We start from the raw sequence: 22,872 nt of genomic DNA, 5'->3' as shown, positions 1-22,872 counted from the left end.
TGAGAGAAATATGCTTACTTATGTCTGTTCTCCGAGTCTGGAAACTGAAGGGCTTTGTGGTCAGAATGAGAGATCTCTACCGTTTTTTTTTTTTTTTTTTTAGCATGCTTGTGGGGTCTGTGGTCAAGGTGAGATGTTCATTCTAAGCTTTGATCCTGATATGTGTGTGTAGGTGGAAAGGCTTGAGGTCACAAAATGTATTGATTATTCAGGGCTTGAGGTCACAAAATGTATTGATGATTTACTATAATATTCTTCCCAATAGCCAAGGTATGGAGCCAAATTAGATGAATGGATAAAGAAAATATGCCATCTTGTTCACCCATACAAAATGAGATTACACCATTTGTAGGAAAATGAGTAGAATTGGAGATTATTAGTTAAGCAAAATGAGTCAGATTAGGAAAGATAACTGCACTTTTTCATATGTTGAATCTATGTTTTAAAATATACTTATGAAATGAAACCAGAAGACATACTATATGGAGAAGGAATGTATACTAAAAGATCAGGGAAAGAGAAACAAGGAATGGTAATGAGGGACAAAGACAAAAGCCATGCTTCCTATCATATGTGAAATTTGGAATATACATACAGATAGACAAACAGACAGACAGATTACAAGAAAGCAGAAACAGGACTATTAGGAAGAAGGGAACACTGTGGGATAAATATGAGCAAAATATTATGACATACATATGTGTAATCTCCTTAACTCATTTTGTATGCCATGTATGTGTGTTTGGCTGGTGTCTTAGTTGGTGTGACCCTTGTGAATTTTTAAAGTGCATGTGTTCTAAGTATGGGTGTGAATTCTCAGAGAAAGGGGTATTCCCCACTGTGAGCTCTTTGAGCTCTTTGATGGGTCTCTGTTCCAAGAGTTGAATGCTTTTGGATTTATGTTTAGAATTTGAAAGTCTCATGGAGCCTGCATTCCAAAATTTGAGTGTTGTAGAAAATATTGAATCTCAATCCGGAGCTTCTACCCCACTTTTGACCATTTAGTTCCTGGATAACACACACACACACACACACACACACACACACACACACACACACCCTTTATATTTATAATAAGCCTTTATGTTATTAGACTCTATTTTCCTATTGATAACTCCGAGTTATTAGTTACTGTTTTATCTGGGCTACTCTTAATTTCAATTGACCAGCCCTCAAGGCCCTGCTTTCTTGACTCCTAACCCATGCCATCTTCCTTCTCCCCTATCTTCCTCCCCCTTGTGGTTCTCCTTAGCCCTCAAGCCTGAGAACCCAAGACCCCACCTATGTCTCTTCTGACTAACTATTAGCTGTTGGCATCTTTATTCACCAATCAAGGATAACTTAGGGCCCAAGGTTACCTAGTCACCTGGGGCTACATGCAGTCTCTGGGTGCAACCAGTATTTAGCATAGCAAAAGACTAACCCTCAACGTTTGAATTGGAGTTAAAAGTTGTCTTGCACAGTCACAATGTACATGTGTTTCTATATTGTCTACTACCCAAGGAGTAAGACTGAAGTTATGTGGTTGATCGCTTCAACATATTAGTTCTCTGGCATTTAGAAAGTCCATGTCCCAAGTTATAGTATTTAGGGTTCATATTCAGAGTATGACATATACAAATCTTATATATTTAAGCTTCTGAATTCAGGATTTAAACTCCTTTGACTTCTCTTGCTTTCTTGCTCTGTCGCCTTGCTTCTGCTCCCACTCTCTCCCCATCCCCCCCCCATGGAGGGGTCACTTAAAAGATTTTAATCAGAGGTACTTGAGGTCACCATAGAAGGCAGGAAATCTCTGAAGTCTGTGAAGTGTTTTGTCCAGAGTTTGCTTATGAGTCATTGGGTTCTCAATATGGAATCTGAGGTCCTTGATCTTCTCTAAGCTTCCCTGTCTGGATCTGAACACACTGAGGTTCTTCACGCTAAAATTTCAATAACTGTATTTAAGAATCTGAAGTTAGGATTTCGGGGCTTTTCTGAAGTCATTGAGTGTCTATTATGCACGTTTTTATTCTGATCTATCTAGAGTCCTATATTTAGGAAGTGAGAGAACTCTGAGCGTAGCTTTAAACACCTCTATTGCCAGATCAGTTGTGGGAGCAAGAGTGTCTGGTGTTTTGAAGCTCTTTTTTTCACAGTATAGAGTCTAAAGTATGTGAGGGTCCTTTTTTTAGAGTGTGAGATCTTTCACCTTTTTGAGGATCTGCATCCTGAATAAGAAGATGTTGTGGGTCTGTGTAAGGCGACAAAGTCATATGCATTTGTAGATCTGTGTCCCAAAGTTTTAGATGGAGGTCTATGTGTCAAAGCATTCTTGACCCCTTTATGACGTACACTTTAAATGAGATATTTAGGGATCTGTATTTAGGTCTTAGGAACCTAAGCTCATTGGGTTGAGATTCTGTGTTGTATGGTCAGGGACTGAGGTCTTTAAAAGTGTACATACATAGTGTGGTGTCTTTCTCTGATTCCTGAAGATTCCTAGTATTGATTCTAAGGCATTTGGAGATCATCTTCATACAAAGTGAAAAGTATTTGAATTCTTTGAGTTCTGTATCCTAAGATTCCAATTTGGTCTATTTTCTAGTCTGTGTTTAAGAACTGCGTTCCCTGGTGACTTTGGACAGCTGTGTCTGTGCTTTTGATTCTCTGTCACCAAAGAGTACCGAAGAAATAAGAGCTCATGGGTCTTTTGGAATCTGTGGTTTCAGTGTTGAATGTGAGACAATGAGTTCGAGTGCCCCAACTCATGATGAACTCTTTTGTGTCTGATGATCCACATTGGAATATCATGTATTTAAGAGGTCCTCTGTTTTAGTTTCAGGTTGCTGAGAATGTCTGTCACAAGGTTTTGAGACTGATGTGTCTTTTTAGATAAGAAGTCACTACGTAGCCCGTGAGGGCCTGAAACTCTAAGATCCTGAAACTCTAAGATCCTCCGGCTTTGGCCTCCTGAGTGCTAAGATTCTAGGCATACACAGCCACACCTGTCCACCAGAGGTACTTAAGAAGTCATGTTCTGAGCATGAGGTCTATGATATCTCTAAAAGTCTTCATTCCAGAAATTTTTTCCAGGTTGTTTTGAGTTATTGCTTCAGATTGTGAAACCACAAAACGCTGTGAAGTTTGTGATCTAAGTCTGAGATGGTCAAAGCTATGTGTCTTATCTTAGTGTGTGACATCTCTGAACACTTTTGAGTGTGTCATGTTTGGGGATTTGTATCGAAGGCATAGAGTATTCAAATTCTTGCTTAGTATTTGTTCCAAGTTTGTTCACAGGTGTTTAGAGGTTCTGTGTTGTGAGAATAAAAGGGTGTTTTAATTCATTGTATGTGTCCAAATGACTGATTCTAAAATATTTTTTCATGTATATTTATATGAAAAATCTCTGAACTCTTTCGATGTGTTTTCTCAAGATTTGATTCCAATACATTGATTTATGAGTTCAAGATCATAATTTCTAAATGAGGGAGGTGACCTTTTTGGTCAAGGTTGAAGTCTAACATAACTGGAAATTTGTGTTCGGGATGAATTGTCTCTGAATTCACCAATGATCTGTTCTTCAATATTTTTTCCTGAGGCATCTAGAAATCAGTATTCAGTGTGCAATGTGTTTGAAGTCTCAGCCAACCTGTGTTTCAAAGTTAGAGTTTGAAGTATACATTTGTCTCACTTAAGCTCTTCAAACACTTTGTGGGTCTGAGTTTCATGATTTGAGTTTGTGTGCAGGATATGGGTTTCCCGTAACTATTTCAGGTTTTAGTCCAAGGTTTGAATTACTCACAGTATGAGTCTCTAGTCAATTTCTAGTCTGTCTTCCAAGGTGAGAAACTTGGATATAGTGTTCATGCCTCGAGGCATGGATCCCAAACAAGCCAGACCTCACACCTTCAACACAGACAGTCAATCACTTCAGTCTCTTGTCTGAGACTCTTACACCTTTTGATGTGTGTGATGCCAGAGAATCAACCCAGGGCTTCGTGTATGCAAGGAGAGCACTCTGCCACTGAGCCACGCCATTAACCCTCTTCTCTCTCAACTTTGCATTTACTTTCTTCATGAAATATGTCCGATCATGGGACTTGAAAGTACGCTCCCTCTGTGAATGTATTGTGAAACCCCCACATGTCCACTCTTGTAAATTCAAGACATTCTGTCTTCATTGTTTGTGCACCTTGGCTTACTTGCCCCTGAGATTATAAGAAGTTATTTTTGCTCAAGACCCTGCCTCACGCTAACCTTCACCAGGTTTGCTCAATATGTGGAATGTTTGAAAGAATCTAGGCTTGGTAACCTTTAGAACATTCGCCCCCTCCCCATGTTCCCATTTTATTTTTCTGTCAAAGGAAGAAAATAAAGTCTCAGTCTTTTTTTTTTTACAGCCCAATCGATACCCCCTCCCCATCCCCCCTTACAGAGTCCCTCCCCCATCCCCCATGCCCTTCTCCACTGAGAGGGTGGTATACCCCTGGGTATCCTCGGACCCTGGCTCATCAAGTCTCTGCAGAGGTAGGCTCATCCTCTCCCACTGAGGCCAGACAAGGCAGCCCAGCTAGTAGAGCATGTCCCACATACAGGCAACAGCCTTGGGAACAGCCCTCGCTCCAGCTGTTCACGACCCACATGAAGACCAAGCTGCACATCTGCTACATATGAGTAGGGAGGCCTAGGTCCATCATCTGTATGTTCTTTGGTTGGTGTTCAGACTCTGAGAGCCCCAAGGGTCCATGTTAGTTGTCTCTGTTGGTCTTCCTGCTATAGACTAATAGAATTTGCCTGGCAGAACTATATGCATTCCTTTTAGCCAATAGCAAGGAGTAGTGGGAGCAGTTGGTGAAATTCAGAAGTACCACAAAGGCAGAAGGATGGTGAGAGGATGTATGGCTTAGATCATGCACTGGGTGTGGCAAAGACAGGGCAAATTCTTGGAACACATGTGAGGAATTATACTGCACATAAGAGACTATGTTTCTTTCTCTCTTTTTGTTTTTAAGAGCTATCATACGAGACATACATATTTACTGTCGGAGCAGAAGGAGGAGGGGGAGGACATGACAAGGAGAAAGAGAAATTAAAAACTCAAGAACAGGGACACAATGTAATGTTAATATTTCAGAACAAACTCCTTTCGAGCGCCTTCTTGTTAATATGTACTTTCTTAAAGTAAAACTTCTGCATCCAAATACCATAGGTTGGGTTATTAGCCTGTCTACTTATTTTACCTTTTACTAGTAAATATGCTCTTTATTTAAGTGTCTTTAAATATGTCCATATTTAACCTGTTTTAGATTAATTTTGGCATGCAATATAAAACATAAGCCTAAATTTTTGTACTTATTTTTTGTTTTTTTCTCCATAAACTGAAACCATTTCCCCAGCAGTGTTTTATTTTTTGTTGTTGTTGTTGTCTTTTGGTGTGGGGGGGGGCAGTACTGTTCCATAAACCCAGTGCCTGAGACATTTTCAATGCTATGTCTTCCCGTTCCTAAACCTATAATCTAAAATAAACCTTCTTTCCATAAGTTGCTTCTGTGAGAGCAGTAAGAAAAGTAGCTGGTATACAAATCAAGCACCGTGACACTGAACTATATCCCATCCCTTTATTTAATTGTTTCTTTTTATCTTAATATAGGCTTTTAGTAGGTTGTCCAGGCTGGTCACAAATTCTCTTTGTAGCCTAGACAAGCCTCAGATGTGTGATCCTCCGGTCTCAGCTTTCCCACTAACAAGATCACAGACCCTCACTACCAGGCCTGGCCCCATCCTTTCCAAACATTACATTATAACACTCATAAATGGATAAAGCCCTAACGGGTTAAAGAAAGAAAGAAACCCACAAGAATGGGGAGGATGAAAAGTTTGATAAGGAATGGAGCCTTAATCCTATTGAGTTCCTGGTTCCAAGTCTCCTCTTTCCACATGCCCATAACTTTTGAAAATGGGGCAACTGTTTCCAAATAGTTCAGAGTCACTCTGGCATATAATAGGAATTCATTAACTGGACAGGGAGGATGGTGTGGCCTGGTGTGGCAGCTCATGTCTAGAAGACCTGCAAGAACTGCAAACCACTAACCACATTAAGAGGAAATACAAAGACTGGAGAATTTCTGTACCTACCATTGCAGGATTTTTAGTGGGCCTTCTAGCCCACTCTTCTCTGTTTAGCTCCTGAATAAAAGACACAGAAACCTGGTATTTTATTTACAAGTTTCTGGCACTGTGCTGAGCAGGTTCTGAGCGATTTTATATACTAGAAAATTAATAATCAGATAAATGCCCCCATTAAGGGCCAACTAAGTCTTGCTCAGTTCCATGTGTTTCCTCAGGTCCAGCTTCTCTTGGCCACATGCTCATGGTCCATCCAGTGTCATGGCAACCTTGTCCATCCTTTCTCTCATGGTCCCTACCTGAGACCCCTTACTCAATCTCCAATCCCTTCCTCTCTCTCTCTCCTGCCCGTTCACAGGCCCTTGCCTTTTATTAGCCAGAACGTTGATTAATAACGTGACCCAAGATAAAGCTGGAGTCTGGACAGGGGCACAACGCTCAGCTTCTAAATACCCCCCACCACTTCTTACCTAGCTCCAGGTACATGGAGTCTGGAGGCCTGGAGTTCCCTTTAAGCTTCCTATAAAACCAGACCTCTAGGCATAACAAATGGAAAACATGGGAACCCCAATTTTAATCAGTAAGATCAAAAAGTCTGAGCTCTTTAGAAAGGGTCTGTTTCCCCCAAGTAACTAGCCTACTTTGGTGGATCATGCCTGTGCTTCTAACACTCAGGAGACAGAGGCAGAAGAATTGCAAGATATAGGCCAACCTGAGCTACGTAAGAAGACCCTGTCACAAAGAGTGGGGAAGGAATAAGGAAGGACAGAGAGAAGGAAGAGAGAGGGAGTGGGGAGGGAGGGAGGGAGAAAGGGGGAGGGAGGAAAGGGGGAGGGAGGAAGGGAAGAAAGGAGACCTCTTCCTTAGAATCTGGCTATCTGGTGTCAGAGACCGTATTCTAAAAAGCAAAATGGCAGATTATGTGCATGTCTCTGTCTCTCTAAATTTCAACCTAATCTTCCTTAAAACCAAGTTTGGACTAGAATTTACAGGTGCCTATAGATTTAAGCACAGAAGAAATAATACAGCCCTCTGTAGGAGAGTGTTGGGAACTAGGACCCTGAAATCAGACCGGTCTATTTACTGGAAGATTTTACAAGGCATTTGTAGGCCCTTATGGATTAGAAGGGATTGCTTATTTTCCAGGCCCTGGTGTCCTATTCTACAAAACACAGCATACATGAGCAAATGCTCAGAAAGTAGCTAGCACATGATAAATACTTTAAGAATGTTAACAAATGTGCTTTTTCAATTAAAATTTACCTACACTCAGGGATACTTTACCCCCAAAATTCTCTCACGCCAGTTTCACACAGCACAGCTGTTTGTTTTTGGCCCCTCTACCTGATTCATTGTCTAATAGACCATCATCCTTTGATGGTACCTCTGGCTTAAATAGAATAAATATCACCCTTGCCTGGCAAAGCCTCTCCAGATTAAACCCATCCCACTTCGAACCCCAGTCAGATTAAGCTTCTATAAACACTGCTCCACCCATGGGCCCTGAATTTTTTCAACCTTTTCTACTTGGTCTTTGGGGCCTTGCACAATGTGGGATGTGTGTGCACTCTGTGTGGGGGTCAAAGTCCAACTTTTGACAGGAGTTTTGAGAATTTGAACTTAGATTCTGAGTTTTCATAGACATTGAAAACACTCAAATTTGATATGAAGACACAAAAAGACCCCAAAACAATCCTGGGGAAAAAAAGATGCTGGAGCTATCTCAAGAGTTGCTATTTTCACCATATAAATCCTATCAATCCAGGAGCATGCAAGGTCTTTCCCTTCCTTGGTTAGACTTATTCCAAAATATTTTGAGGCTATTATGGATGGCATTGTTTCCATAATTTCTTTCTCATTGTATTTGCCATCCATATATAAGAAGGCTATTCATTTTTATGTAAATTTTGTGTCTTGTTACTTTGTGTGTATGTTGTGCTTATCAACTATGGGAGTTTTATTCATTTACATATTTGAAACCATCATTTCCACTCTGGGATGAAGCCCATCCCAGATCATGGTGGATGAGCTTTTTTATATGTTCTTGAATTTGGCTTGCGAACATTTTAATGAAGAATTTTTCATCTATGTTCATCAGGGAGGTTATATATAGGCCACATAATTCTTTTTGTGTAGGGATGTAGTGGTTTGAATAAGAATGGCCCCCCATAGGCTTAGGGGGTAGCCTTTTTGGAGAAAGTGTGTCACTAAGGGTGGATTTCAAATGCTGAAGCCAAACCCACTGTGTCTCTCTCTTTTTCTGCTGCCTGCTAATCTGAATGCAGAACTCTCAGCTCCATCTCCAGCACCATACCTGCCTCCGTGTTGCCATGCTTCCTGCCAAGATGAAGATGGACTAGTCTCTGAACCGGTAAGCCAACCCAATTAATAAGAGTTGGTGTAATCATGATGTCTCTTCACAACAAATAAAACATTGACTAAGACACGGGGGTTTGTTCTTTATCTGGTTTTGGTATTGGGGTCATATAAGGTTTTTAAGAAACAAGAAATGAAAGCAGTCAATCCTTTTCTGGTCTACAGAATAGATTGAGGGCTGTCAAGTCAGTTCTGGCCCAAGGCTTTGTTTTAGTTGGGAGATTTTTAATAATTACTTCTATCTCATTGGTTGTAAAGGATCTGTTTAAATGATTTATTTCATCTTTATTTAACTTTGGTAGGTTATATGAATCTAGCTTTTTTTTTTTTTTTTTTTTTTTTTTTTTACCCATTTGTTTCAGATTTTCCAGTTTAGTAGAATAGAGCCTCCCCTTCTCAGGAGGGGAAAGGGAAATTGGGAGAAGGGCTGTAAAGTAAATAAAAAAAGAAAACAAATTAATGGTGAAAAAAAGAAAACTTTCAAGCTCTTTATGATTGTCTGAATGTCCTCTGTATCTATTGTAATTTCGCCCTTTTCATCTTTAATCTTGCGGAGCCTCCTCCTTGGGCTAATTTGTCTAAAGGCTTATAAATCTCATTAATCTTATCAAAGATTTCATCGATTTCTTTTTTATTGGATATTTTATTTATTTACATTTCAAATTTTATCCCCTTTCCCAGTTTCCCTTCTACAAACCCCCTGTCCCATTCCCCCTCCCCCTGCCTCTATGAGGGTGCTCCCTGACCCATCCATCCACACACTCCCACCTCACCACCCTGGCATTCCCCTACACTGGGGCACCGAGCCTTCACAGGGCCATTGATTTCTTTATATTGTTTTTCTTCTCCTTCATTCAGCCATGAGTTTGATGATAATGATAAAGATGATTTTGGATGTGGTTTATTCTTGCTTTTCCAAGGTCTTCAGTTGCATCATTAGTAATTTACCATCTTTTGAATTTTTTTTAAATGTAGATAGACCTTAACACTAAAAACTTTCCTCTTAGGGCTTCTCTCACTGTGTTCCAGGAATTTAAAATTTTTCCTTGTTGATTTTTCCTTTGACCCAACTATCATTCAATCGTGTGTTGTTCGCTCTCCCCAGTTCTGTATACATTCTATAGTTTCTATCACTGTTGATAACCAGTTTTCTCCTATCGTGGTCAGATAAAATACAGGATGTTATTTCCTGTATTTGTTGAGACTTGCTTTGTGTCCTAACATTTTGGAGAAAGTTTCACAGACTACTGAGAAAAATTTGGGTGTTTGTTTGTTTGTTTGGGGACAGTGGTGTTTTGAGACAGGGTCACTCCAAGTAGACCTGGCTGGACTAATACTCATTCAGTGGAGGTATTTATAATGTTCAGGAGAGGACTCTACTTTAGTAGATTTGACATTTTCATCTGTGGAGCTGGTGCAGGAAGTTCCACAGGCAGGCCCAAGAAAGAGAAGCTGGCACCTCCTACTTGGTGCAGGCAGCTGGAATCTGGAGCAAGATTCCTGGGAGCCATAGGTGAGTCAGCAGCAAGAGGTAAGTAGCTGGAACCTGGGTCAGCAGTGGGAACAAGGTTTGGGCTCCTGATATAGGAGGTTCCCCAGTAGCATAGGCAGGTCTGAGCAGGGGAAGCCAGGGTTCTCTAGTTCCCACAGGCGATCCAGATCTTGAAGGCTGGGCTCCTGGAACAAATTCCTAGGAACTGTAAGTGGGCATTGTGTATGACCAGAGTCTAGGGCTTATGATAATCTTTTAATGCTCCAAGTTTATTGGAAGATGAGAGTACATTAAAGACATTCACACGATATAAAAGGATTGTATTTTAAGTAATAAAATAGGAGGTCCTGTAATATTCCTCATCTCTCTGAAAGCTACAGAAAAACTAAGACTGTTATTTCCTGCTCCACAAAACTAGGAAACCAGAAACGGTCAGAATCACTGAAATGAAACATCATATTATTCAGTTGCTAAGGCAACCTCAAGAATACTCTCCAGAATTCAGGACATGTAATGAAGGCCTAATAGTTTGAAGATGGTGCTTTCTCATTTTCTACCCAGTAAGTAATGTGATGATAAAGTACAGCAGAAGGGGGGAACCACCCCTCTGCTGTAACCTTCGCAAAATGAGCGGCATGCTGCCTCCAAGATCTCTCCATGGAGGACACAAGACATCTTTCCTAAAGTTTAAGTAGCCCTATTGGAAAGATGAGTGATGAGGGAGAGGTGGATCCATCCTTTTCCACTACCCAAATCTGCTATCCTGCAGATAGACATAGAGCAGTAAGTGCTTAGAAAGATTCAGAACAGTAAGCTGGGGATGAGGACAGAAGACAGTGAGGGAAGAAATGGAGGCCAGAGAAAAATAGCTTCTTCTGTCTTTAAATTTAGCATTCAACTTCGATCTGTTTCAATCTAACCATGACAAATTTCTATTCCATTAAAATCATGACAAACCATGACACAAACCCAAAATGCCCAGGTACTGCTCTTTGAAAATGTCAAGTTCATAAAAGACAAGGAAAGACCAAAGAACTGTCACAGACTGGAGTAGACGAAGAAGACATGAAACAGCTAACAACAAATACAATGTAAGCACAAGTGGAAAACAGTTAAAATCTGAATAACTTGTTATGTAATCTTACGATATCAGGATCAATGTCTGGCATTTAGTAAATATCCTAAGGTCACTCAAGACAAGAAGAGATTATATGAAGAGACCTGCTATTCCTAACTTCAAAGAGGTAAAATTTTCTTCCAGGACCTTTTTGTTTTGTTTTGTTTTGTTTTTGCCAGCATCTGAATTCCTCTGAGAACTCAACAGTGACTCCCAGAGGCTGCCAGCTGTGGTAACAGCAAATCAGTTCAGTGATCTGGAGAAATGAGCTGTTTGGACCTACATTTTCCAAACCATTGAACAAAAGGTTTTGGAAGGCATTGCTTCTGAAAAACAAGCATCAACTTCTCTGCCATCTTACACAGAGCATCTACTTAATTATTTACAGCTCATCAGTATTAGTTTGAACATCTATATCTTTGCATCATATGATAAAAGAGTTCTTGGGCTTGCTCAGGGGCAGAGCTGTCAGTGATGAGTAGAAGTTTTGGTCCTGTTTGGTGGACCTTCATTGTTTCTTCTCTCCCTGTTACACTGCCTCTGTGCTCCTTAACAGAGAGAGAGAGGATAAATTAAGTAGATCATTATAAAGGGGGATGGCAACAAGAAAGGACAGGGGATCTAGTCTTCCAAGGCAGCCTTACAAATCACAAAACAGAAGTCATCTACACTGGGTTTTGGTTTTGGTTTTTTTTTTTTTTTTTTTTTTTTGCTTTGTTTTTGTTTTTGTTTTTTTTTGAGGGTGGAGGTTCTAAGTTGATGTTATCCTCATCAGTGTTCTCGGCACTCTCTAAGAGCTAACCTGTAGAGATCACATTTTCATCCAAGAAAGCCTGCAGCAACCGGCATATCAAGACCAAGAGCCAAGAGACTGGCTGACACAGTGAGCATCATCAGTGAGATACCTTGACCTGAATATCACCAACATTCAGGAATTACTGGGGCCACCGTTTACTTCACTTTACAAAGTGGCCAGAATGTGACAATCCCTGGGGCTGTCTCCTTAACATCCATGGACAGTCATTCACACACACACCCAATTTATCTGTCCCTAACAAGTAAAGCTAAATACTGTTTTGAAGGTCACCTAATGTTCTAGGAGGCTGCTGTTTAAGATATGATTTTTTTTCTCTCTGAAACCCTCCTGAGCTAATTAAGTAATAATTATCATCATAATATAGTGATATTTATCAGCTTTATCAGTTATTTATCAGTTTGGGTAGAATTCTTTCTTTTTGAAGTTTATTCCCCTACATTTCACAGACCACATTGTGAAGAGCTCTCTGTACAGAGAAAGTGTCAGTGTAAGTTAACAGCCCATATGGCTCTCTGTGCACCAAATCATTGGGAGATCCTGACATCTTCTCCTATAGAAGCAAACATTAGCTGTCAGCCTTGGGAGCCAATCCACAGAAAGCAAGCTGGTGCTATTCAATGAATCTTGGAGCTCATAATTTCTTAAACTATGTGTGTCTGGTGGTTTTGTTGTTGTTGTGGTGGTGGTGGTGGTGGTGGTGGTTTGGTTGTTTGGTTTTGTTTTATATGTGGAAATGTCAAGAAATTCCATTGATTTTCCCCCTTCCCTTTGTAGAAATCTTAGCTTGCTTTGATATAATTTCTTGTGTAAGCCAAGGTTGGATGAAGAAGTACAGAAATGCCACCATAAAAGCCTTTCAAACAACACATCCAAGTTGAATAACACTAAGGAATGCAATAGAGGTCTCCAGGGAGGTTCAGAAAGAACAGGACCTCAGCAGACAAATTTGTGGAGGTCAAGCTTGACAGAGTACATCCTTGCTCCCCCATACCAAAGCACCAAGTCCAAGAACTTAGACTGTATTTCCCACCACAGCCCTGCTTGAGCAACACCTCATTACTAGCCTTGTGACCTTCAGCTGGAGGGATGGAATGTCAAATGTGTGGAATCTGGATACAGATGGACAAACTGACCTGGCTTTGCATTTTAACTATGTCATTTATGAGCTGTAATGTGCTATGGGGCTTACTGAACAGCTCTATGCATGCATCTCTTCATTAAAATGAAGATCATGGTTCTATTCTGCCACAGGGTTATTGAAAGATTAAAGATAATGCACACAGAGCTCCCGATAATGGTGCTTATGCTGCGGTAGTCATAGCAACCATTAAAAGGTAGCTGGTTTTTCTCTGTTCCTGGGAAAGAAGCCAGACACAGAAGGTCACATATTCTATGATTCCATTTATATGAAATGTCCAGAATAAGTAAATCCATGGAGACAGAAAGAAGATTAGTTGTTGCTAGGGCCTGGTGAGAAGGAGGGATGGAGAATGACTGCTGATGGACACAGTTCCTTTGGGGATGATGACTATGATCTAAAATTAGACATTGAAGATGGCTGTGTCACAGGAGACATGCTAAAAAATCACTGAATCATAGACTTGGAAAGGGTAATTTTTATGTTCTGTGAGTTATATATTCTTTTCTTTTCAAAAAATATTTATGGCTATAAATAGACATGAGAATTTCTAAGGTGTGAGCATTAATATTATCTATTTCACAGTTTTTATTTTTTTAACTAGGTTCTTTGTTGGTGGTGATTGGTGTCATTGCTGTTGCTTTGTTTGTTTGTTCGTATGTTTGTTTGTTTGTTTGTTTTTTCAGACAGGGTTTCCTGGTGTAGCCCTGGCTATCCTGGAACTCTCTGGGTAAACCAAGCTGGTGAGAATTCAAAGATCCACCTGCCTCTGCGTCTCCAATACTGGATTAAAGACATGCAACACTAGTTCCCAGCAATTACTCTTTTTTTATTTAGTCTAATGCTACTACACTGGAAAAGTTTAAAATATTAAATAAAATAAAAAAATAAAATAAATAAAATTTAAATAAAATAAAAAATTAAACTGCTACACAAATATTACTGTTATGGTCATTTTCCTAATGATCATTTTATTATAGGTAGCATGGTTTAAAAACCCAGTTAGTATACATTATAATGATTAATGGTGCAATCATTGGATGAATACTATCTTGATAAAAAAAAAATCTCCACTCCATCATTTATGTGACATTAGGCAAGATTTCCAATCCCCTTTTCTTAGGTCCTTCATCTTCTCAATGAGGGTAATAACAGCTCATGGTTAATGAACTGTCAGCAGGATTAAATAATGTATCCCTGACAGTGCTCTTTGGCTTCAGGTTTTAGAAACCTGGCCTGATTTGCCTTAAAAAGAAAAGAAAAAAAGAGAAAGAAAGAAAGAAAGAAAAGAAAAGAAAGAAAGAAAAGAGAGAAAATAATTTATACAAATTAAGAAGGGAGTAAGGATAAAAATGAAAGAAGAAAAAGAGGAACCAAGACCAATGCAGACCTCTCAGTCATTATGCCTGGGCTCATACTTCCCATAACTTCTCTTCCCAAAATTTCCTCCTGACTTCTTGAGATTGTTATTTGTGTTCTTAATGGAAACTTCTTCAGGCACTTTGGTAACAGGCAAGTAGTGAGTAAAAAGACAGGGCATTACATTCTATGCTTGCTATTATCTCTGCTTTCCGGAAGTATACATTTCATGAAGGAACTACATAAAATACTTTAGGAACATAACATCTCTGCCCAATGAAATCATGCATGGCAATTTTGTCTTACTGGAGTTTTTTTAATTCTTAAAATTTATCTATTTCACATATGAGTACACTACACTGTAGCTGTCTTCAGACACCCCAGAAGAGGGCATCAGATCCCATTACAGATGGTTGTGAGTAACCATGTGGTTGTTGGGAATTGAACTTAGGACCTCTGGAAGAGCAGTCAGTGCTCCTAACCACTGAGCCATCTCTCCAGAGAGTTAACATATATCCCAAAGGCTAAGGTTTCATTATTTAAATGCAACAAACCAGAAAACAAGGCCTTGGGTTGAACATGTTGCAGAGTTTGGTACATATAAGCATCCTAGAACAAAACTCCATGAATATCAAGTGGGACATGTTTATGAATGCCTGAATGCATGTGTGTGCACATACATTAATGCACATGAGTATATCCTTGCCACTTGAAAGTAAATAACAGTATCCCAAAAATAATTTTACAACCACTTGTATACTTTATAGAGTCACACTTACCTATTTTTTAAGACTTATTCGTTAACTTTAAATTATGTGTTTTGCCTCCTTGTATGTAAGTTCATCACATACATGTGGTAGCTGCTATGTGGGTACTAAGAGTCGAACCCTGACCCTCTAGACATATAGGTTCACTCTTCTAACATCTGAGCCCTAGATAACATAATAATGGGAAGAGGTGTTAGAATCTTGCTTTCCTTTAGGCTTAGTTCGCCAAGGATCAAGCTGACCAATGAGGGCAAAGGTGGGATGAAGATGTGAATATTCCCTGGCCTCTGCTTCATTCATATTTCTGTATATAAGTTTTAAAAAGGTTTCTACCATATTTGGAGTTTATCTTAAGATGACAAAGATGTGTTAGGTCAGACTTTCAGAAACACTGCCTCGTGTGACTTTTTTTTTGGAAAAAAGATTAATTTGAGATTTATTTATTTATTTTATGTATGTGAGTGCTCTATCTGCATGTACACCTGTGTGCCAGAAGAGGGCATTGGATTCCATTATAGACGGTTGTGAGCCACCCATCGATGCAAATTGTTGGCAATTGATCTCAGGACCTCTGGAAGAGCAGCCAGTTTTCTTAACTGGGTCTTAACCCCACCCCACCCCATGTGACATTTTGACAAGCCATCACATCTATACAATCATAAAAGAGATTTTTTTTTTCATTCTTTCTTTGCCATTTTCTGACATCAGTTAAGCCACCAAGGACATGAAAACTGTTGGCTGCCTGTGAGCTCGCAGCACCGAGTGAGATGGTCTCTTCGGCAGCTGTTTGCTTTTATTATTCTTTGCGCTTCTCATTTTACATCATATTAGGGTGGATCCAAATGCCCTTTATGTGAGACCTGAAATTTTGAAACTTATAAATGAAAAACATAAGGAAAACCATTCAAACTATTGACAAGGCAGGGACTTTCTGAACAGAATTCCATTAACATAGAAAAGAAACCTGAGAATTGATAAATGGGATCACATGAAATTAAGAAGCTTCTGCACAGCAAAAGAAGTCTTTAGCAAACTGAAGATGCAGCCAGCCCACATACAGAGGGGGATTAATATCCAGGACATATAAAGAGCTATAAAATGCAAATGGTCAATAAATAACATGAAAATGTGTTCAGTATCCTTGGCTATCGGGGAAATGCAAATTAAAACCGCTTTAAAATTTCAACTCACCCCAGTCAGAATGCCTGGCACACAGGGCTAGCTGCCTTGTCTGTCTGCAGTGGGAGAGGATGCACCCACCCCTGCAGAGTCTTGATGGGATAGGGCGAGGGGAGAAAGAAAGGAAGGAAGGAAGGAAGGAAGGAAGGGAGGGAGGGAGGGAGGGAGGGAGGGAGGGAGGGAGGGAGGGAGAGAGGGGGGAAGGGAGGGAGGGAGAGAGAGAGAGAAAGGGGGAAAGATAAACCTGAATTCTACTTTCCCAAACCTGTACAAACATTTCTGTGCAGTCATAATTTAGGAACTGGACAAGAATGAGAAAGTACATAACAGATCCAGAGTCTGTTTCTTCCCACTTGTGAGCGTGCTTCATTATAAGGTATTAAATGAGAACACTCCCAGTTCCTCAGACTCCTGTGTGCTGGGAACTTTGCTCATGTTCCTTGTACACAACAGCTGCCCGGCTGGTTAGCTCCACTGAGAAAGATGGCACGCATTAACTGTGATCTAAGCGTCAGTTGGCTCATTCTGGACCATAAGTCCTGTCGGCTCTTTTAGGGGAGAAGGTTGAATCTACTGTCAAAGCTCCCAAAATTGTACTCCCTCTTCATGAAAGCATCCCTCAGTGCTAAGGTACCAAAGTGGCTTCCAGCAAATAAGAATCCACAGATTTCCTTTCCACGATATCAAGTTGCTTGCACCAAAACAGCTCTGCATAAGTGCCTAAGTAAATCGGGTTTGTAAAAAGCAAGCATATGTAAAAACCCACAATACTCACCTTTGGGGAGTAGCCATGACTATGACGGGATGAAAAGCCCTGCCGTTGCCTGGTTGATTTCAGCTTCAGGATCATACAATTACTTTAGGCCCACTAAACACTTCAGCACTTCCAGATGTTAGAGTTTTTCAAATAATTCTATCCCAGTGGCAAGGAGTGATGCAGGCAAATCCTTGTAGGGACAGAGGATGGCTTTCCCCTGACATATCCACAGGACACCTGCAGGTGGAGACACAGGGCTGTCCATGGGAACCAACAGGCTTTGTCCTTATCGTCTTCCTTTCAAAACAGATGGACTTAGCATTACAATTTCTGCTTTCCACTTGTCTCTATGAATTTTGTGAGATAGGGGGACATAACTACAGAGAGGGGGGAGAAGAGAGAGAGAGAGAGAGAGAGAGAGAGAGCAATCTCGTTCTTCTTTCCATTGTAATATACAGCATTGACCCCATTTCATCAAAAGCAATTTCAACAAACATTTTAAAGTAAGAAGAAAAAGAAGAAAAAAAACAAGAAATGCTTGTGAATTATTGCTTAGCACTGTGGTAACGAGTCATTTGTGTTCCTAGGGAAACACAGTTCACACGGCTGCCATTATGCTTGGAGCCAGATCTTTCTGGGCAAACACTCCAAGGTTGTGTGTCCCACCTGCATGTGAAGAGGAGCACAGATTGTCCCCTGTGTAAAGCAGCCCAGTCGGAAACTCCGTAATGTACGACCTGGGCAAAGAGTGCCACCATCTAAGTGTAGGTGCCAACTCTGCCTGGAGCCAGGCAGGGAGACCAGATGGCTCCTGGGGAAGGCCCCTGCCTCTCAGCATACCAGATGGAAATGTACTGGCAAACATGCATGCTGATTTCTTTGAACATGCCAGTACATGAATAATCATCATTCCTTCAAACCATGTATTAGTTTCCTGTGGCTACCCTAACCATAATCTTGGTGATTTAAAACAATAGGTACTTATTCTTTCCTAGGTCTGGAAGCCAGAGCTCCAAAATAAGGCTCTCTCTTCAGGCTTGAGGAATATAAGTTCTAGCTTGCTTCTCCCAGATTCTTGTAGCTCCAGATGTTCCTGGGCTTGTACACTGCTCTTACTCTCCACAGCCATCTCTAATGGCGTTCTCTTAAGTCTCAAACATCTCTCTTCTTTCTCCCATAAGGGCAACACCCAATTGAGTTTCAGGCCCACTGTCAATCTGGAATAATCTCAACTCAGTTATCTCTGCTTCCACATAGCATCATATTCACAAGACCCGGAGACATCTTTGTGGATGACTCGTCAGTGGTAATTACAACAGGCTGTGTATTCATGATTTCTTGTGGAATCACTGCAGATTCACAGCTATCCCAAGATTACGTCCTTTTTCATTTCTCCATGCTTCACATACCAAGGCTAAAGATAGAAATCCAAGTGAAGGGGTTAGGGCTATGGGCCATTTGATACAACACTTGCCTGGCATGCAGGAAACCCTGGGTTTGATCCCCAGCACTTATCAAACCAAGCCTGGTGGTTCATGTCTGTAATTCCAGAACTTAAAATGCACTAGAATCGAAAATTTTGGCTACATAGAGAGGCTACATGAGACCCTGAGTTATGTGAGACTCCATGTCAAAAAAACCTAAAACTTCAATGAAGACATAGCCATATCTGTGGGCTTTGATTTAGAAGCAGTGGAAAAGGTTAATTATCTGTGCCATCCAGGCATTCTGCTTGGCTGAGACGTCTACACTTGCTATCAGCAGACTGGGACTTACCTGGGGTGTTAGATTTAACATTAACTGGGTTTGTGCTACTTGGGGGGATGAGGCAGGAAGAAGGCACAGATACAGGAAATAGCTTCAGACCAGCCTAAGCAACACAGCAGGCCCCCTCCACCCCCGATCTGGAAAAAAAAAATGTAAAGAGAAAAGAAATTTTGTTCCTTTATAAGAAGAAGAATGATTCATGGCCAAAACTGCTTTCCCTGAACAAGTCAAGCGTTTGATTAGTCAGTGTTAATGCATGTGCTAACTCACTGTGAGAAGAGATGCAGTTTGGTTTCAGATTGTAAGGGTGTACTGGTTGCTCGTGTGCTTTAAATGATGTCATGGCACAAGGAAGACAAGGAAAGACGGTTTAATATTAGTTCTCTGGAAGGTCAGTTCTTGTGAAAGAAACAGCTCTACCTCAGAGCACCAAGGCCTTCCTTGGCGTTCCCCTTTGGCTGACTTTTCTGCTTCCTTATGTCCGCAGAATGGGAGAGGAGGTGACTGTCTGTACTTTAAAGACTAGCAGATGATGTTTTAACAACCAAGAAGTTGGAGGAGAAGGAAGAGGAAGAGGAGGAAGAGGAGGAGAAAAAGGTGCTTTTAACATCAAAAATTGTATATGTTCCACCTTGATTTTATAAATGTCTCAGAATGTATGTATAAGAAAAGGAAAGAGGGCTGGAGAGATGGCTCAGGAGTTAAGAATATGTCTTCTGGAAGATCCAAGTTCAGTCACCTATGTGACACAGCACACAGCTGCTTGAAACTACAACTCCGGGAGGATCTACATCCTCTGGCCTCCTCAGGCACATACATTCACATATTCACATATCCACATATGAAAGCATACATACATACATACATACATACATACATACATACATACACACATAATACAGCAGTTAATTAAAATGATAAATATAAACCTTAAAAAAGAAAAGGAAAAGTTGACTATTACATTGCCATTTAGATGCCGTAATTCTTAGTTGACTCAGAAAATGACTAGGAGTCCAACAGAGCTCTAACAGAGATGACAATACTAATTTACATAGGGGATCCTCAGTGGTCTCCTATGTTGTATTTCCTGTCCCTGTATTGGAAGTTTTTGGGTTTTACAGATCACTTCAGTAGAAAAAGAAATAAAGCAATAAGGGAGTGTATCATTGAAGGAATCAGGGAGGAAGTTTTTTAAAATATCTAGAATCAAATGAAAATTAAAGTACAACATACCAGAGCTCCTGGGATAAAGGTAAGAGAATCACGGGAGAAAAATTTATGTTTATGAATGCTTACATTATAAAATCAGAGCAATGTCAAGGTGTTAGAGAAACAAAAAGAATCAAAACCTTATATAACTTAGATTTTAGATAGTTTTTAAGACATTTTATGTATTTTATGTGTATAACTATTTTGCCTGTGTGTATGTATGTATGTATGTATATTCACGGTGTGCTTGCCTGGTGTCCACAGAGGCTAGAAAAGGGTGCTGGACTTCCTGAAGTTGAATTACAAATGGCTGTAAGTTCTTTGTAGGTACTGAGAACTGAACCTTTGTTAGGAGCTGCGACATGCCACGCCCTTAAAATGGCGCCTGTTTTTTCCTTCCTCCTTCCTGATGATGAGTGCTCCTTGAGAAAAACAACTCCTTATTTGGAGGCATCTGCCTAGCACCACTAGTTCCGCATAGTGACAGCCTGTCTGCATCCACCACGTGGCCGACCTTGGTTTGCTAGCTTAAAGTATATAGTCTGCTGCCTTTCTTTTTCCGGGGTAGAAGAAAAAGCTTGTTCAAGGTTCCTGAATAAACTGCTTGAAGAAGGTCCCTTCATGGTGTGTCTTCCTTGCTGGTCGAGGTTGGGCGCGACAAACCTTGTTCGGTTCTAAAGAACTAAAGCTGAATACGTTTAAATCAACTTGATACAAGCTAGAGGAGGTGACCTTAGTTGAGAAAATGCTTCCATAAGATTTGGCTATAGGCAGCCCTTTAAGGCATTTTCTTGATTAGTGATTGATGTGGGGAGGGCTCAGCCCATTCTGGGTGGGGCCATCCCAGGGCTGGTGATCCTGGGTGCTGTAAGAAAGCAGGTTGAGTAAACTACGATGAGCAAGCCAGTCAAAAACACCCCTCCATGGCCTCTGCATCTGTTTGAGTTCCTGTTCTGACTTCCTTCAATGATGATGTTTGACCCAAATAAGCATTTTCCTCCCCAAGTTGCTTTTTGGTCATGGTGTTTCTTTGCAGCAATAGAAAACTTGAATAAGACACAGTATTGTTGTTGTTGCTATTTCAAAGGAAGGCAATTCTGCACCTACCACAACATTGATGAAGCTAAAGGGCATCATGGCCAGTCACAAAAAGACAAAATTACATGATTCCCCTTTTATGAGGTATCTGAAGTAGTCAGATTCACAGAGACAGACAGTATGAGGCAACTGGTCATCTACCAGGGAATGGTGAGGGAGGGGATGAGGAACTATTGTTTAGTGGTTATTTATAGAGTTTTACTTTTGCAAGATGAGATGTTATTATAGCAACATGAATATGTCTAATACTCCTGGAATATACCCTTAAAATAGGTGAGATGGTAGATTCTTGAATATGCATTTTTCACAATTAAAATATATTATAATATATATAAAGTACTTGGAAATATTAATTTCATCCATCTCCTTGATCCATTTATCTTTTGTGTATTTCACCAAAGACCAATCTTGAGCTCCTCCTGCATACAAACAATGATCTACTCTTTAAAAAAATCTACTAAGGCTGCCCTGAGCATTATCTTTTTTCAACTAAGTCTTGACCTTTGGACCTCCATGTTTGTCTCTGCATTGTGCAGCTATCAGCAAGAATGTTCCATCCTCCATATCTGCTACTCCTGCTATCTAACCAGATCCTCTATTCATTGTCATCTTCCAGGTGCTGTCTGGTCATGGTGGCCTACCTTGAGAAGAATTCTGTTAGGTCAGTTTAGCCACATGTCACTTCTTTGTAATTTTCCATACACTGACTCCCATGCTTTCCCATGACTATAAATTTTCACTTGCAAATTTTATATTCAGAACTGAACTGAGCCCAGTTCTATTCAAAGCCTACTTTTTCCCTGTTGCAGCAGAAGTCCTGGATACAATCTGTTTTGTTGCTTTTCTTTGTCAAATTGCTTAGTCACCATAGCTCATAGGCATCCTGCACTCCATAGAATGGCATTTGGAAATCATAAGAACACTAATCTATTGGGGGTCATCTATGCTGTTCTCCTCTTCCTTAAAGGCAAAGAACAATAAAGCAGCAATAAATGGAGACACAATAATAGGCATTTATGTGAAAGAAGGGAGCCATTCTAGAATTTCAACAGTTCAACCAAAAGAGTTATTTCAATCATCTTTTCCACTGAGCTCAAATTCCTTTCTATGTGTAATCAAAATTTATTAATGTAGAGCCCACACCCACCCCTTAGAGACTCAGCCCCTTGATGAGAGCCCAGGGTCCCTCTTCTTCTTCCTGCTGTACTTTCAAGCTCATCTCCATTGTGTTGTATCTCTCCTCACCTACAGAACCTCTCTCTAGCAGGACTCCCCCCCCCCCCAGCTATCTCACCAGGCTAGAACTCAAGTAGGATACCTTTATTCTCCTTCCTGGCCCCATTTTAGATTCTTACCCTTATTTATGCTGTAGCTTGCCTTCCTGAGCTCTTTCTCTCATCCCCATTGGACTTGACCTCTTGATGCAGATACAAGGTTGTCCTAGCTCTCCACCACACTGTCAGCCTTTCATTCTGGCCTATCTTTATTCCTTTGTGACTCCCCCACCCCCAACCATAGAACAGTTCTCTACTAGGGACTTCACACCCAACACACTTGGCTAGAACTCACAGTAGGCAATGGCAACCAAAGAATGGAACACCCACCCAACAAAAGACCAGATATCTACACCCTTCAAACATCATAACTCCAGATGCCTAGATCTAGAGCAAAACACAAACATGAACAAC

Source organism: Micromys minutus, assembly GCF_963924665.1.
Source record: "Micromys minutus genome assembly, chromosome: X".
Taxonomy (NCBI): domain Eukaryota; kingdom Metazoa; phylum Chordata; class Mammalia; order Rodentia; family Muridae; genus Micromys; species Micromys minutus.
The sequence above is the reverse complement of the archived record's forward strand: the minus strand, read 5'-3'. Positions refer to the sequence as shown.